Here is an 11728-nt window from a genome sequence, read left to right as displayed (position 1 = left end):
CAATGGTGTCAGCGTTTGGATGCTGATTATGGGGTGGATCCCTGGATATGACAGTCTCTTCATGGTCCATCCTTTCATCTCAGCTCCAAAATTTGTCTCTATAACTCCTTCCATGGGTGTTTTGTTCCCAATTCTAAGGAGGGGCATAGTGTCCACACTTCAGTCTTCATTCTTCTAGAGTTTCATTTGTTTAGCAAATTGTATCTTATATCTTGGGTATCCTAGGTTTGGGGCTAATATCCACTTATCAGTGAGTACATATTCTGTGAGTTCCTTTGTGAATGTGTTACCTCACTCAGGATGATGCCCTCCAGGTCCATCCATTTGGCTAGGAATTTCATAAATTCATTCTTTTTTAATAGCTGAGTAGTACTCCATTGTGTAGATGTACCACATTTACTGTATCCATTCCTCTGTTGAGGGGCATCTGGGTTCTTTCCAGCTTCTGGCTATTATAAATAAGGCTGCTATGAACATAGTGGAGCATGTGTCCTTCTTACCAGTTGGGGCATCTTCTGGATATATGCCCAGGAGAGGTATTGCTGGATCCTCCGGTAGTACTATGTCCAATTTTCTGAGGAACCGCCAGACTGATTTCCAGAGTGGTTGTACAAGCCTGCAATCCCACCAACAATGGAGGAGTGTTCCTCTTTCTCCACATCCTCGCCAGCATCTGCTGTCACCTGAATTTTTGATCTTAGCCATTCTGACTGGTGTGAGGTGGAATCTCAGGGTTGTTTTGATTTGCATTTCCCTGATGATTAAGGATGTTGAACATTTTTTCAGGTGCTTCTGTGCCATTCGGTATTCCTCAGGTGAGAATTCTTTGTTCAGTTCTGAGCCCCATTTTTTAATGGGGTTATTTGATTTTCTGAAGTCCACCTTCATGAGTTCTTTATATATGTTGGATATTAGTCCCCTATCTGAATTAGGATAGGTAAAGATCCTTTCCCAATCTGTTGGTGGTCTTTTTGTCTTATTGACGGTGGCTTTTGCCTTGCAGAAACTTTGGAGTTTCATTAGGTCCCATTTGTCAATTCTCGATCTTACAATACAAGCCATTGCTGTTCTGTTCAGGAATTTTTCCCCTGTGCCCATATCTTCAAGGCTTTTCCCCACTTTCTCTTCTATAAGTTTCAGTGTCTCTGGTTTTATGTGAAGTTCCTTGATCCACTTAGATTTGACCTTAGTACAAGGAGATAAGTATGGATCGATTTGCATTCTTCTACATGATAACAACCAGTTGTGCCAGCACCAATTGTTGAAAATGCTGTCTTTCTTCCACTGGATGGTTTTAGCTCCCTTGTCGAAGATCAAGTGACCATAGGTGTGTGGGTTCATTTCTGGGTCTTCAATTCTGTTCCATTGGTCTACTTGTCTGTCTCTATACCAGTACCATGCAGTTTTTATCACAATTGCTCTGTAGTAAAGCTTTAGGTCAGGCATGGTGATTCCACCAGAGGTTCTTTTATCCTTGAGAAGACTTTTTGCTATCCTAGGTTTTTTGTTATTCCAGATGAATTTGCAAATTGCTCCTTCTAATTCGTTGAAGAATTGAGTTGGAATTTTGATGGGGATTGCATTGAATCTGTAGATTGCTTTTGGCAAGATAGCCATTTTTACAATGTTGATCCTGCCAATCCATGAGCATGGGAGATCTTTCCATCTTCTGAGATCTTCTTTAATTTCTTTCTTCAGAGATTTGAAGTTTTTATCATACAGATCTTTCACTTCCTTAGTTAGAGTCACGCCAAGATATTTTATATTATTTGTGACTATTGAGAAGGGTGTTTTTTCCCTAATTTCTTTCTCAGCCTGTTTATTCTTTGTATAGAGAAAGGCCATTGACTTGTTTGAGTTTATTTTATATCCAGCTACTTCACCAAAGCTGTTTATCAGGTTTAGGAGTTCTCTAGTAGAATTTTTAGGGTCACTTATATATACTATCATATCATCTGCAAAAAGTGATATTTTGACTTCCTCTTTTCCACTTTGTTTCCCCTTGATCTCCTTTTGTTGTCGAATTCTTCTGGCTAATACTTCAAGTACTATGTTGAAAAGGTAGGGAGAAAGTGGGCAGCCTTGTCTAGTCCCTGATTTTAGTGGGATTGCTTCCAGCTTCTCTCCATTTACTTTGATGTTGGCTACTGGTTTGCTGTAGATTGCTTTTATCATGTTTAGGTATGGGCCTTGAATTCCTGATCTTTCCAAAACTTTTATCATGAATGGGTGTTGGATCTTGTCAAATGCTTTTTCTGCATCTAACAAGATGATCATGTGGTTTTTGTCTTTGAGTTTGTTTATATAATCGATTACATTGATGGATTTTCGTATGTTAAACCATCCCTGCATCCCTGGAATAAAACCTACTTGGTCAGGATGGATGATTGCTTTAATATGTTCTTGGATTCGGTTAGCGAGAATTTTATTGAGGATTTTTGCATCGATATTCATAAGAGAAATTGGTCTGAAGTTATCTATCTTTGTTGGGTCTTTCTGTGGTTTAGGTATCAGAGTAATAGTGGCTTCATAAAATGAGTTGGGTAGAGTACCTTCTACTTCTATTTTGTGAAACAGTTTGTGCAGAACTGGAATTAGATCTTCTTTGAAGGTCTGATAGAACTCTGCACTAAACCCATCTGGTCCTGGGCTTTTTTTTGCTGGGAGACTATTAATAACTGCTTCTATTTCTTTAGGGGATATGGGACTGTTTAGATGGTCAACTTGATCCTGATTCAACTTTGGTACCTGGTATCTGTCCAGAAATTTGTCCATTTCGTCCAGGTTTTCCAGTTTTGTTGAGTATAGCCTTTTGTAGAAGGATCTGATGGTGTTTTGGATTTCTTCAGGATCTGTTGTTATGTCTCCCTTTTCATTTCTGATTTTGTTAATTAGGATTTTGTCCCTGTGCCCTTTAGTGAGTCTAGCTAAGGGTTTATCTATCTTCTTGATTTTCTCAAAGAACCAACTCCTCATTTGGTTAATTCTTTGAATAGTTCTTCTTGTTTCCACTTGGTTGATTTCACCCCTGAGTTTGATTGTTTCCTGCCATCTACTCCTCTTGGGTGAATTTGCTTCCTTTTTTTCTAGAGCTTTTAGATGTGTTGTCAAGCTGGTAGTATGTGCTCTCTCCCGTTTCTTCTTGGAGGCACTCAGAGCTATGAGTTTCCCTCTTAGAAATGCTTTCATTGTGTCCCATAGGTTTGGGTACGTTGTGGCTTCATTTTCATTAAACTCTAAAAAGTCTTTAATTTCTTTCTTTATTCCTTCCTTGACCAAGGTATCATTTAGAAGAGTGTTGTTCAGTTTCTACGTGAATGTTGGCTTTCCATTATTTATGTTGTTATTGAAGATCAGTCTTAGGCCATGGTGGTCTGATAGGATACATGGGACAATTTCAATATTTTTGTATCTGTTGAGGCCTGTTTTGTGACCAATTATATGGTCAATTTTGGAGAAGGTCCCGTGAGGTGCTGAGAAGAAGGTATATCCTTTTGTTTTAGGATAAAATGTTCTGTAGATATCTGTCAGGTCCATTTGTTTCATAACTTCTGTTAGTTTCAGTGTGTCCCTGTTTAGTTTCTGTTTCCATGATCTGTCCATTGATGAAAGTGGTGTGTTGAAGTCTCCCACTATTATTGTGTGAGGTGCAATGTGTGCTTTGAGCTTTACTAAAGTGTCTTTAATGAATGTGGCTACCCTTGCATTTGGAGCGTAGATATTCAGAATTGTGAGTTCCTCTTGGAGGATTTTACCTTTGATCAGTATGAAGTGTCCCTCCTTGTCTTTTTTGATAACTTTGGGTTGAAGTCGATTTTATCCGATATTAAAATGGCTACTCCAGCTTGTTTCTTCAGACCATTTGCTTGGAAAATTGTTTTCCAGCCTTTCACTCTGAGGTAGTGTCTGTCTTTTTTCCTGAGATGGGTTTTCTGTAAGCAGCAGAATGTTGGGTCCTGTTTGTGTAGCCAGTCTGTTAGTCTATGTCTTTTTATTGGGGAGTTGAGACCATTGATATTAAGAGATATTAAGGAAAAGTAATTGTTGCTTCCTGTTATTTTTGTTGTAAAAGTTGGCATTCTGTTCTTGTGGCTGTCTTCATTTAGTTTTGTTGAGGGATTATCTTCTTGTTTTTTCTAGGGCGTGGTTCCCGTCCTTGTATTGGTTTTTTTTTTTTTTTCTGTTATTATACTTTGAAGGGCTGGATTCGTGGAGAGATAATGGGTGAATTTGGTTTTGTCATGGAATACTTTGGTTTCTCCATCTATGGTAATTGAGAGTTTGGCTGGGTATAGTAGTCTGGGCTGGAATTTGTGTTCTCTTAGTGTCTGTATAACATCTCTCCAGGCTCTTCTGGCTTTCATAGTCTCTGGTGAAAAATCTGGTGTAATTCTGATAGGCTTGCCTTTATATGTTACTTGACCTTTTTCCCTTACTGCTTTTAGTATTCTATCTTTATTTAGTGCATTTGATGTTCTGATTATTATGTGTCAGGAGGAATTTATTTTCTGGTCCAGTCTATTTGGAGTTCTGTAGGCTTCTTGTATGATCATGGGCATCTCTTTCTTTATGTTTGGGAAGTTTTCTTCAATTATTTTGTTGAAGATGTTTGCTGGTCGTTTGAGTTGAAAATCTTCATTCTCATCCACTCCTATTATCCATAGGTTCGGTCTTCTCATTGTGTCCTGGATTTCCTGGATGTTTTGAGTTAGGATCTTTTTGCATTTTCCATTTTCTTTGATTGTTGTGCTGATGTTCTCTATGGAATCTTCTGCACCTGAGATTCTCTCTTCCATCTCTTGTATTCTGTTGCTGATGCTGGCATCTATGGTTCCAGATTTCTTTCCTAGGTTTCTATCTCCAGTGTTGCCTCACTTTGGGTTTTCTTTATTGTGTCTACTTCCCCTTTTAGGTCTAGTATGGTTTTGTTCATTTCTATCACCTGTTTGGATGTGTTTTCCTGTTTTTCTATAAGGACTTCTACCTGTTTGGTTGTGTTTTCCTGTTTTTCTTTATGGACTTGTAACTCTTTAGCAGTGTTCTGTATTTCTTTAAGTGAGTTATTAAATTCCTTCTTTATGTCCTCTACCATCATCATGAGAAATGCTTTTAAATCCAGGTCTACCTTTTCAGGTGTGTTAGGATGCCCTGGACTGGGCGAAGTGGGAGTGCTGGGTTCTGATGATGGGGAGTGGTCTTGGTTCCTGTTAGTAGGATTCTTACATTTACCTTTCGCCATCTGGCAATCTCTGGAGTTAGTTGTTATAGTTGTCTTTGTTTAGAGATTGTTCCTCTGTTGGTTTTGTTACCCTCTATCAGCAGACGTGGGAGACTAGCTCTCTCCACTGAGTTTCAGTGGTCAGAGCAGTCTCTGCAGGCAAGCTCTCCTCTTTCAGGGAAGGTGCACAGTTATCTGGTGTTTGGACCTCCTCCTGGCTGAAGATGAAGGCCCAAAACAGGATCTTTCCCATAAGCTGTGTTGCTTTGGCCAGGAAGGTGGCTGGTTGTCTGGAGCCGAAGATGGCGCCGCCTCAGAAGCTCTCTGGCTCTCGCCTGTCTCAGAAATGGCTGGCCTCTGTTTTCCACACCTTCACCCGTGCAGCCTGCCCTCTGCGGGGTCCCGGAGCCAAGGAGGCTCCCGCCGGGGCCTGAGGCACAAACCTCTCCGGCCAGGCGGACCCCTGTGCACTCACCAGGAAGGTGGCCCGTTGTCTCAAAATCCTATACTTTTAAGATGAAATCTAAATACACCCAGAGTTTCTGTGGCTTGGTAAGTGTTGCTTGGCATCAATTTCACAATGATGATTGGAAGAGTCTTTCGTCTTTGTTCTCGGGGTCATTGTGGGACTCTCAGAGACAATGTCTTCATCTCACACAATTTCTAGTGATTTCATATTGTTCTTCATTCCTTTAACATGTGCTGTAATTCTCTCTTTTCATGACTGTGCTTCAAAGACCCAGCGTCCGTACAGAAAAGCAGTTTTAGATTTTATTGTAAAAGGCAAATGGGAATATTGAAAGAAAAGAATACACCTAAAGCAATAAAGAGAAAAAATTCAAAATATTTTTCTCTGAGAGATCATGGCTAGTAGAAAAAAAATCTCACACATCTTACATTTAACACCAAAATAAGAGAATGGAGGTAAGGAAAACTGAAAGAAATTAGTTAATAGCTATGGACTGAAACAAACACAGGACAATTTCACATTTCTGCAGCTATGTTTACTTTCTGACAGTGACAGGAAAACAGACGTCATCATATCCTGCTTACAATGGACTCTCTAAGGTACCCCATGGCTAATCCAGGAGCAACATGGTCTCAAACTAATGGCCTCCCCTCTGGCCTCATACCCATACTCATGAATTATTCTCACCCTTCTTCACAGCCAACAGAGAATCAATGTAACCTCAGATCATGGTTGTAAAACTCTTCTTTAATCTGTGTAACAGGCATACTTCCAACTGATTAGGACCCATCTTGTTAGTAATTGTGTAGCTTGCCTCTGGGCCTTGTCCTGTTTTGGCTACAATCTTTAATTATGCAATATATTCCAACTTCTATTAGGAAGCTTGGTTTCAAGATGCCTAGATCAATGCTCAATTTTGTTAGAAATATAACCTAATTTCAATGTAAACTTAAATTAATTCAACTGAATTTCTGTTGGCTGGTAGTTTATTATAGAGAGGAAAAGATGTAAATTTCTATAATGTGATAAATTTTATTTCCACAAAACAGCCATATAGACCTCAACAGACTTAGTAAACATTTATAAAGCCTCACTTCTCTGACAGCCTTGGGAAAAAAACCATGGAATTGAATAACATGAACATGTATGTTTAACATCATACCCTATTTTGCTATGTCCTAGCCTAACTCCAGACATTTTTTTCTAGAACAAAAATACATGTTTTCCCAGTACATCACTTTTTCCTTTTAAGTAATATTCTCTGTGTCTGTCTCTTTCTGTCTCTCTCTCTGTTTCTCTGTCTCTCTGTCTCTGACTCTATCTCTGTCTCTCTCTCTCTCATACACATACACACATATATGCACAAACACATACAGAATATATACTCATTAATATTTTCCAAAGTTTTCCTTTTTTTATTACATATTTTCCTCAATTACATTTCCAATGCTATCCCAAAAGTCCCCCATACCCTCCCCCCACTTCCCTACCCACCCATTCCCATTTTTTTGGCCCTGGCATTCCCCTGTACTGGGGCATATAAAGTTTGTGTGTCCAATGGGCCTCTCTAAGCTCGTAAAACAAATTACTTTTTCTTTCGAAATCAAGGTTCACCAAGTTAGATCCAAGAATATATAAGCCCTGTTCAAAATATTATCCTATGGAATTTTTAAAGTAAAAGTAAAATGAAAAAATTGGTTGAAATAAGTAAGAGCTTAATAAACAGAGATCAACCACATAAGAAATAAAATGCTTGCGTTTGAAGCATTTCAGCTGTGCAGTGAATGTGTTTTCATAATTGACATTTATCAATACAGATACAAGGACATTGAATATAACATAAAAGTCAAAAATAACCATTCATAAATAAAAATAGAGTGTATGTTTTTCTATTCACTAAGTATATAAATAAACCAAAAACATAGAGGCAAAATAGCAAAACGGGAACTAAAAAGAAGAGAAAGGGAAAAATGTGAAAAACAGAGAGCAGATAGCACAAACCCCACCACCACTTCTGTCTTATAGTCTTGACTCCTAGAATGTATCAAAGCTCTTCTGCTTGCTGATTCATATGAAAACAGGGATAAGAAAGTAAGCATTTGAGCTTCAGCCAAACCCAGACCTTTAGCATACTTATGTAGCATGTGTGTGTAACATGTCTGGTTGCTTTGCAGCACTCTCTCCCACTGAATTTCAAACACATCTCTACCTTAATTAAAGTCAAAAGAGATGGATCAGGATAACAATTCCCTTGCTGCTGAGGAGAAAACTGTATCCAGCCTCAGATGGGAGGTTTAAAAGGGGAATAAGATAAGGTAGAGCATAAATTTGAATTTCACTGTAACTGGGAGGCTTTGTAAGAACCTGGAAGCAGAATCTGCTCAGCTGAGGCAGGGTAACCAGGAAAGGGATGCAACTTCTAAATCCCAAATACAAGCACCTGGCTGGCCATAGTAGACTCAAGATCAGAGAACTACTTATCAGGTTATGTATCAAGCCTATGTTGACTAGTAGTATTGAACAGTTCTGTCCCTCCTGCCTATTGAGGACTCAAAAGTCTCAAGTGTAAACTAGGAAATTTCATACTTATAAATCAGGTCATATCTCTCTCTATGCAGAGTATCTTGCTTGATTTACCTTCTGGCCTTTGAGAAGAATTTGTCTTCTTAGTGACTGTACAGCACAAGAAGATAATATGCTCCCTGGCCACTTATTCAAATGCCCAGCTCTGTGGAGGAGGTGCCTTCTAGTAACAAAAGAAACAGGTTACAGAGATCTCTGTGGGATGTTAAATGCTTTGCTATCTTGCAACTTTTGGTTCAAGTCACAATGACTGGTCTTGACTTGTGTGTTAGTGACAAATTCTTAGTCATTATGAGACACAGCTGAGCAATGACCCAATCCTCTCATTTGTATCCAGTTCACAGTGTCAAAGCCTCCCAAAGCAACTGCTTCTTTCAGTGTGATGATGTTCAGAGATCCAAATATTAGCTTCACACTTGCATATCCTAGATACAACTGCAGTATGATTTAGAATTATCAGATTGGGAGAGAGAAGAGGAAGAAAGGAGGAACCCTGGGTGCTGTCCAGCCTTTCTACTTAGTGAGAAATATTATCCATTTGTTAGGTGATGTGGTGCCAACATACCACAAGGAGAACCTTCAGAAGCTCCCCCAATTGTCTGCCATTCACCATAACAGTTGCATATATATTGCTCAACATCTGCTCACCCTTGGTTATTAGTTCAGACTGCATCTTGCCCCCATTCTCTGCAATGGTACAACTGCCTCTGTGGATCTTGTGCCTGGCTTTAGAAGACTGGGGTGGAGGGGTGGCCCAAATGTGAGCACAGAAAAGAGAACTTCTGGAAAGATTATCAAGTGATAGTGCTAGAAGCTATGCAATCATGGATGACAAAGAGAATTATTCTGCAGCAAGCAAAGCAGTGTGGGAAATTCTGCACCAGCTAAAGAGACCTGGAACTGTGTGGCAGATTGTCCTGCGGGTGAACATATACTGCAAGGGTATGGGGACCTTGCCAAACACAGCATTTGCTGAGATGATTAGCAGGATTGCGGCTCTAGAGGATCTCCACTGAAGATGAAGATAGATTGTATTCCCTGTGCAAAGTAGTGATGGATGAAGGGCTCCAAGTATTTTGCACCTCTGTCTGATGAAAACAAAAACAAGAGGTACCAAGAAGAGGTTCCAGTCTATGTGTCCAAAGGGATGCCTATCAAAGAACAGATTATAATGCTACAAGCTAGCTTGCAGGAAATTGGAGATCAGTGGACAGATGGAAAAGTGCCCCTAACACTACATTCCCTTCCTGTGAAGTAAAAGCTTTAACTTGTACCTTGTTCCAGAACACAGAAAAAAAGAATCACTGCCCTTGCTGAAACTAAATAGCTCCCTTCTTGGATAAAGCCTCTCTGGGCAAACTCTGGGTTTCTCTTTAAGTATAATTATTTCCTTAAAACATTACAGACTTAATTATTGGATTTTGTGAACCAATACATCATGGAAGCATGACTTCACATAAGGACATCCTGACCTGGATGAAGGTTTTCTGAACCGTGTAATCGATTTAAGCAAAGTGCTGGGTTCCTTGGCTGTTGCTGCTCTCCCTTGTTAAATGTGAATCTACTAGGCACTGTGATTTGCTCCCAGGCTCTCTTGAGAGTTGTGTACATTGTAATTGTAGATCCTGGCTTTGGATATTTTAAAATTAGGGTCCAGAATTTGTAAGATATGCTTGGGGAGAGGGGGACGACTATGAGAACATTACTTGGCCTTACAAGAATTAGGGAAATATTTTATAATATCTCTTTCCAGTAAATAATGTCTTTCGAGGAAAAATAGATCAGATCAAATGTATCCAAATCTATCTAATTTAGCTTCTAAAGCATCTTCCTTATGACCAAATACAACCTGGTATTTTTAGCTGGATCTCAGAATAGGAAATGGGTGACAGTGGAAAATTGTATAACTTAGAATTCAGGTAAAATTTGATAACAATATCGCAGTTAATTTATGTTTTAAATTTAAGGGTTACTAAATGACTACTCTACAGGAATTTTCTGTATTCCATTTATCATTTTATTTAATTTTTAATGAGTCTAAAATTATACTAAATTAAACTAAATGTTTGTTGTTATTGTTCTAAAAGACACTTTTCTAGAGTTTGAGTATGGTAGCTCATTAACCTAACCCAGGACAGGAGGGCTGCCACATTTCAAGGCTGGTCTAGGCTAAGTGATGAGTTTCAGAGCAAGTCTAGGCTACACTGTGAGACCCAGTCTTAAAAGCAAAAGAAGAAGAAGATATTTTCAAGGAGGAAGCAGGCATTGGTAGTACACACCAGTACTACCCAACACTTGAGACATAAAGGCAGAGAGCTAATGAGTTTAAGCCTGTGTGATATAATGGAACATATCTCAAATTTTAAAAATAATAAGAAAGAATGAGAAAAGAAAAATAGGGAGAAAGAGAAAGAATGGGAGAAAACCATGCTATGCAGTGAATTCATTCCCTATAAAGATATCTCCCCATGAAGATAACTCATACTGTATCCCTGGAGACAAAGTTCTAAAGTGACTTTCAATATCTTTATTCTCTGTGTTTTTCTCTTCTCTGAGTTTAGGTCTATGAAATGATAAGTGGCATTTCAGATATTATGATCCATGATATAACAAACTGAAGGAATGTTGAGGATATAATTAAGTTCTTCGTTGGTTGATCTTAAGATTAACTTCAATAGGTCTGCACTAATCAGTTGGGATCTTAAAAGTGGTTGTAAATTGTCTCTTCTACAAAGAGTTGGGCTTAACCAAAATTCACTTAACCTTCAGAGAGAATGCCTCAGCCTTGAGTAAACATTTAATTGGAAGTTTATTACATTCTGACCTTAGACTTACAGAATATTAGAAATGTAAAATAAAAGGTGGATTCTATATTAATTCATCCAATAAATTTTGTATTGATTTATTACATAGAAATTAAAAATAATAGAAGTACCAAACATGTGATGGGCGATCAGCAGAAATAATCATGATAAAATATTCAATCTCATATAAAATTTATCATATAAAACTTAATAAAAACTTAAATATTGTGGAATATAAATATCCAATGAGACAGTGATTCAATTTAAAAAGAAAAGAACAAGGAGTGGCCAAGAGAAACAAAAAGAATATACAATATTTAACATTGACATTGAAAATATAAATATGAAATTATAGTAAAAATTCAATGTGAGAGGTAACTATAAAGTAGAGAGTCAAGAAGAGAATTAATAAATAGTATCAAGGTATTAAGAAACTAGACTGAAAGGCAGGGTTAAAATTGCTTTTAAATCAGGAATTAAATTAAGAAGAAAAGCTATTTGCATTGATTATACTAAGCAAACCTTTAAACTACAAATAATATGGGAAAAGGTAATATTTAATAACTAAGCCAAAGCAAAACCTTTGTAGTCGAGAGAAATACACAATAGTGAACTATACAGATCAAATACAAATGTATAAGCAATACTCTTTTA

At 38.1% G+C, this 11728-nt stretch overlaps 1 pseudogene; it reads left to right on the top strand.

The window, feature by feature from the left end:
• On the top strand, window positions 8768–9791 carry Gm11897 (predicted gene 11897; annotated as a pseudogene).

This window comes from Mus musculus, chromosome 4 (assembly GCF_000001635.26).
Source record: "Mus musculus strain C57BL/6J chromosome 4, GRCm38.p6 C57BL/6J".
Classification (NCBI taxonomy): domain Eukaryota; kingdom Metazoa; phylum Chordata; class Mammalia; order Rodentia; family Muridae; genus Mus; species Mus musculus.
The sequence above is the reverse complement of the archived record's forward strand: the minus strand, read 5'-3'. Positions and strand labels throughout refer to the sequence as shown.